This window comes from Agelaius phoeniceus, chromosome 34 (assembly GCF_051311805.1).
Source record: "Agelaius phoeniceus isolate bAgePho1 chromosome 34, bAgePho1.hap1, whole genome shotgun sequence".
Classification (NCBI taxonomy): domain Eukaryota; kingdom Metazoa; phylum Chordata; class Aves; order Passeriformes; family Icteridae; genus Agelaius; species Agelaius phoeniceus.
In genome coordinates this window covers 1,432,063-1,438,112 of record NC_135298.1, presented here as the reverse complement: position 1 = coordinate 1,438,112, position 6,050 = coordinate 1,432,063, and the positions used below count along the sequence as shown (strand labels likewise).

At 43.6% G+C, this 6,050-nt stretch overlaps 1 pseudogene; it reads right to left on the bottom strand.

Annotated features, from left to right (window-relative positions):
• Positions 1-2,954: 2,954 nt before the first annotated feature.
• LOC143696402 (synaptonemal complex protein 1-like) overlaps positions 2,955-6,050 on the bottom strand; it is a 33,095-nt pseudogene continuing 29,999 nt past the window's right edge.

Sequence of the window (6,050 nt, the reverse complement as noted above, 5' to 3'; positions counted from 1 at the left end):
TTTGCATTCTTTTATGGAGGAGAAGAAATCTGATGGACTGTTGGTTTGTCCAGTGTCATTGGAGAGGTGGCACTGTCACCCTCCAATCCACTGTCACTTTTGGAAAACTATAAATGTTGGAGTCAGGAAATAAACTTCCCTTTTTTTCCCCTTGAGAACAGTGGTGTGTGCGCTCGTGTTGTTTCATGTCCTATAGCGACATGGAGCAGATTTGTCGACTTCTGAGCCCAGAAAAATCTCACTTCTTGCGTCTTCCTGGTGGCATCAAGTAACACTGGATGGCCTTGGAGGTCTTCTCCAATACAAATCCATCATTTTAATTCTCTCTGCCCCACAGGCATCTTCTACAACCAAATCGGGTCAGACTGGGGCAAAACCCATGATTTTGGAGACAGTGGGGTGGAAACCCCTCCAAAAAAGGTTCTTCTCACCCACCCAAGCACATGGATGCTCTTCTGGCAGGGACACATAAATCCTTTTGGTTTTTCCTTCAAACACAAAGGTTTCTGTTCATACCTTTGAAAGCCCTGAAATTGGGGTAAAAATCAAGACATTGAACTAAGGCTTGGATGGGCACACGTGGGGACACAGCCCTGGGTGGGGACCTGAGTTGGAAGTGGCCGTGGACAGGGACATGGGGGGACACAGCCATGGATGGTGACATGGGAGGACATGATCATGGATGGGGACATGAACTGGGACAGCATCAAGGCCACCACCTGTGCCACCACAGTGCCACCAGCACCTTCACCTCAGCCATAGCGCTGCCTGATGCAGTTCCTGCCACCACGTCCCCCCTGCCACCATTGTGGTGTCCCAGCCGAATGTCACCACCCACCAGGGCAGGATGGGAACTTGTTCAGCTGGTGACAAGTGGCCCAGGAGAGAGTGACAGCCACCAGGGTGTCCCAGGGCCACCGCGCTCAGGGGGACCCCAACCGCCCCTGGGGACAGGGCAAGGGTCAGTGTCACCCACAGGGGCCATGTGGGCCCATGCTGGGTGTCACTGGAGGCGTCCTGGTGGCAGCGTCCCCACAGGTGTGGTGACATTGTCCCCTGGTGTGTGTCCTGGTGGCATCGTGTCCCTTACATCTTGATGACCCAAGTTACATCATCCTTGTTCTCCTCCGCAGTTCTAGAATGTTCCCCACTCCTGCTTTCCTATTGGTTCCCGTTGCCTGCAGCTCCTCCCCTGAATCCCAGTTGGTTGCTGCCCTTTTGTCCCGCCTTTGCACCACCCTTGTTCCCTCTGCCCATTGGCCCTCAGGCCCAAAGTGCGCTGGTGTTTGCAGGGTTCCCAGGACGAGGGAAGAGACGAGAATCTTGACTCCATGTTTCAGAAGGCTGATTTATTATTGATGATATATATTATCTTAAAAGAAAATGATATATTAAAACTATACTAAAAGAATTGAAGAGAGGATTTCATCAGAAGGCAAGCAGGGAATAGAAAAGAATGATTACAAAAGCTCATGACTCTCCGAGAGTCCGAGCCAGCTGACTGTGATTGGCCATTAATTAGAAACAACCAACATGGACCAATCAAAGATGCACCTGTTGCATTCCACAGCAGTAGATAATTCTTGTTTTTCTTTTGCTGTGAGGCTTCTCAGCTTCTCAGTTTCAGAAAATATCATGGCGACACCAAAGCTCCCCCTCCCTTGTCCCATATAAAAGCCTGGACCCTGCTTTGTTCTTGGTTCTTGGTGCCTGGACCCCTCGGGTGTGTTGGCCCATAAAGCACCCCTGGAACTCCAAGCAGGGATCCCCTCCCGCCTGTTTTCCCCCCGAGCTGCAATCGCCATCGGCCTGGTGCTCGCTGAGCCATCCCTTTCCTAGAGGAGACGCCCTGGGGAAGGCAGTGCCTGGTGCTGGGGATGGGCACTGGGGACTGCTTTGGGCTGGGAGACTGAACTTCCTTCCAGGGGCTTCTCTGGGGCAGGGCTTGGATTTGGCCTGGAAACAGAGGGAAGGTTCCAGGAGGGTTTTGTTCCTGCCCAGAGCCGAGGCCTTTCCTGTTCCTCATCCTGCCCTGGCAGCGAGGGCTTGGGGAGCACCAGAAAGGGGCAGAGACGCAGCTGGGACAGTGACCTGACTTGACCCCAGGGCATTCCCAGACCATGTGGAAGAAGAATCAGTCTGGAAAGAGGGGGAAGAAGCAGAAAGGGGGGCATGCTGGCAGTGATGGCATTTGTGTCCCCAGGTCACCATTGCCTGGGCTGGAGCCCTGCTCACCTGGGCACGGATGAACACCCACCTGCCCGTGGGAAGCAGGGAATGAATTCCTGGTTTTGCTTCCTTGCACAGCTTTTCCTTCCCCCATGGACCTGTCTGAGTCTGAGCCCAGGAGTTTGGGCTCTTTGTCTCTTTCCCTGCCTGGATTCTCCCCCATGGGGTGCTCCCAGGAACTGGGCCTGAGGCCAGAGAAGGAGACAGGAGAGATGGAGCTGTGCACTGTGGCCATGGCAGCAAGCAGGGCACCCTCAGCCCATAAATAAAATCAGGCACAGAAACGGGCAGATGGGATTTTACACCCTTCCCTGCTGCTTGCATTTCCTGCAAGCTTTCTGCAGTGTTGCTGGCAATATTTTTGTACTTTTTCAGGTGATTTACACAGCACCTCACAGGACACACTCACGGGATCAGGAGAATTATGTGATATCCCATGGATTCATGTCCCTAGGAAATACCAAGGCTCTAGTTGATTAGTTACTGTTTGAGTCCAGAAGTGGGCAGTACAAACTTCCATTTTTCACTTTCAAGTGCTCATGGGGAAAGCACAGCATATTCTTCCAGATCTCTGCACAATATTTGTTAGCTACATACAAAAACAAATCTCATTTACATCGCTGCTCAACAGCTCAACATAAGGAACCCAAACTACTCGCCTATCCCTAAGACTACACAAAAAGAAGAAAACAAATCTATTTTGCTTCCCACTTCACCTGCATTTGGGATTTTTGATTTTGCATTATATTTTAACATGTACTTGTAGTTTTCTTGTTATGTCTAGGCTCTGAAGTAGGGTTTGTCGCTGTTGTGAAACCAAGATTAATCCAGGATTAATACAGAAATAGATGTTCTAATCTATCCTTGGACTTCTGCTGGTCCCTAGGAAAGCTGGTGGGTGATTTCTGTCTGTGTTCAAATATTTAAAGCAATAACAAATAGTCCCATACTTGATATTTCAGATAAACAATTGAATGGCATCTTAACATTGTTTTCACGATCTTATAACATGCATCTTTTACTCCTTGTGAAGCTGAAATCTTTTTAAATACAAGCAATTCTACTGCAATTTTAGAAGTTTCAAAACCATTTTAACATACTGAAAACAAAACAGTCTAAAAAGACATGTCTAACAGCCATTAAAATGCAGGAAAAAGCAAGAGGACTTCAGGTAAAAGAACATACATTGAACAGCAACATTTCTTCCACTATGTATTTATGTGTTAAGAAAAATGGAGTAAATTTAAAAGAACAGAAGTTCTTTAAAACCAGACTTTCTAATGCCAGAAACAGCTTTGAAACAACTTTCTATGCAGTTCTATTTATTTCAAAATTTAAAATTGGCCAATTTTTGTCCCAACATTTTGAAGCACAAGGGAGGAAAGGTGGAAAAGGCTCTGCAGCGGTTGCAGTTATAGATCTATAAAGTTCATATGTGTGAAGGAATGAACACAGTATTGAACACACTGAGTATGAGAGAAAAATGCAACAAAGCACTAACTCTGAGAGAAAAACAACCCTGCAAGCAATGCCAGGGCACTGGGTATTTCTGCATTTTAAGCAAAGAACTTTACAACATCTTTAATTTTCCTTTTCCTGTCCATTTTGGAGAGCGCAGCCCAGCCCGCCTCGCGCATTCTCCTCATGGTTTTGAGTTTCAGAGCAGAGCCTGGAGATTTCACACTGGATAGAGCTGGGGTCTAGGAAGGAAAATAAAGCCATCCTTTAGTTTCTGTAAACAATCTGATTAACTGCTTGCTTTAATCTTAGGAAAGGCTAACATACCTTTTTTGCTGCTGTGGAATGTAATTGTGAAGCTTGTGGAAAATCTTTGTACAAATTTTTAAACATTTCTTCTTCCGAGACTATGCTCTAATAAATGAAAAAGTTACTTACTCACACTATATTAAAAACTACTTTTTCTTTCCCCCTAAGGATATTAAACTATGAAAAATTAAAAAATTAAGATGTCATTATAAGGCAAAACAGTTCAATAAAAAGAATGTTAATTATGTACATACAATTCCAGAAAACCAATCAATTAAAAATATACACATAAATATTGGCTTGAATGTGGAAGCCCAAACTGTTTGTTTTCATTCTCAGAGCCAGCAGTGAGCACAAAGAAGTGCTCAGCACAGGATTTGCTCTCTGACTCTTACCAGGAGGTCAGTGTGCTCAGAGCTGTCTGACTGAGTGTCCAGCTGCACAAGCACTTTCTGCTTTTTCCTGCTGCTCTGCTCTGAAGGCAGGTTTGTGCTTCTTCCACTGTGCATTTTATCCATTGGAGGAGTCTTGATAGCATATGTCTGGGAAAGAAAACGTTTCTATTTTTAGATTTTATTTTATGGGGCAAGAATGGAATCTAAAGCCCAACTCAGGAGCCAGTTTACAGTCTGAGTGTCCAAGAATTCACCTGAGAGAAATGGTGGAACTCTTCTCTTTCCATCCAAACACGAAGCAATGACCCAAACAAAGTGGGGTGGGGTGGAAATAGCATTTTTTGTATTATTTTTGTTGCCAAATGAGGAGAATGAAGGGGAAGCTATGGAAGAGCTGAGTTTCATGGCACATTGTATTTCAGTTCTTCATGCTTATCTGCAGAAATTCAGGTTATTCTGAACTGTAGCCACTACATGTGGACCATATCAAACATCAAAGAAAATGGGAACAAACAAAACTGCAGGAAAAGGCTTTCAGAGAAAGATTGATAGCTATATCAAGATTGGTGTTACTTAAAATAGTCTTTTCACTAGAAGTTAAACTAAGAAGCCTTGAATGGTCCAGTGCAGTCCTTTTTCAGACAGATAACATCAAAGTGGTGCTGGATTCCATTGCTCCAATATGAAACCCACAAGTGAACTCCTGACAGGGAAGAAGGGTAAGTTCTGCAGTCAGGACTACTTTGACACTTTGACCATTTTTACAGCTAGATCAGCTTTGTTCTCTTCCATAGAGGAAAAGTGCCTTTACAAATGGACACTTTTAAGACTGAGTAAAACAATTCCAGAGACATAAAAAAATCAACAACTGAGCAAGAAAAATTACACAGTGGGAGCCCTTCCAGAAACTGCTGTCTAATATCTCCATGGAATGGTAGGACCCTTTAAAATCCCTTCTTATCCCAGGGAAAAAAAAAATCATCTACAGAGAAGTAAGAAATACAGGCAGAAAAATGCAACAAGAAAAATTCACTGTTAGGAGCTACAAAACTTCAGTGTTGGACTGCCCAAGGGGCTTCCTGCACTGAAGGAGATATTTTTTATTTTTATCTTTTTTATTTTAGGAATATAATTTGGAGACTTTCTATTTTTACATGAGTAGATTCACTGTATAGATTTAAACAAGGTTTAGGAGTCCCAGGAACATAAATTTTTATTATCTTTAAAAAGTTTGAAGTCAAAAGCATTCCAGTGTCTTTTGTTGAATGCAAATAAATTATCATGGCACTTCAATTGATTCTACACATATAAACACTACCAAATTCTAAAAGCAATTAAAAAGTTGAAGTTACCTTGTGTTTCTTTTCACTTTCAGGAATCATACTGTGAGAGTGCTCTTTTACAAGATTCTCCTACAAAAGAGTTATGTGAGAGCAAGGAAATATTTCTTTGAATTCAGTTGTTAAAAATCTTCTTGGTGTAATTACAGAGCACAGTCTATAATCACACACTGTTACAAAGCTCACACAAAAATATGACCAGGTTTAGCACAACCTCAGCATTCAAAAGTCACTGAAAAACCCCTACAGTTTAGGGAACTTTTTTGCTTTAGCTAGTTAAAGTTAACTAAAATAAAGGAGAGTTTTGTTTTGTTGTTAA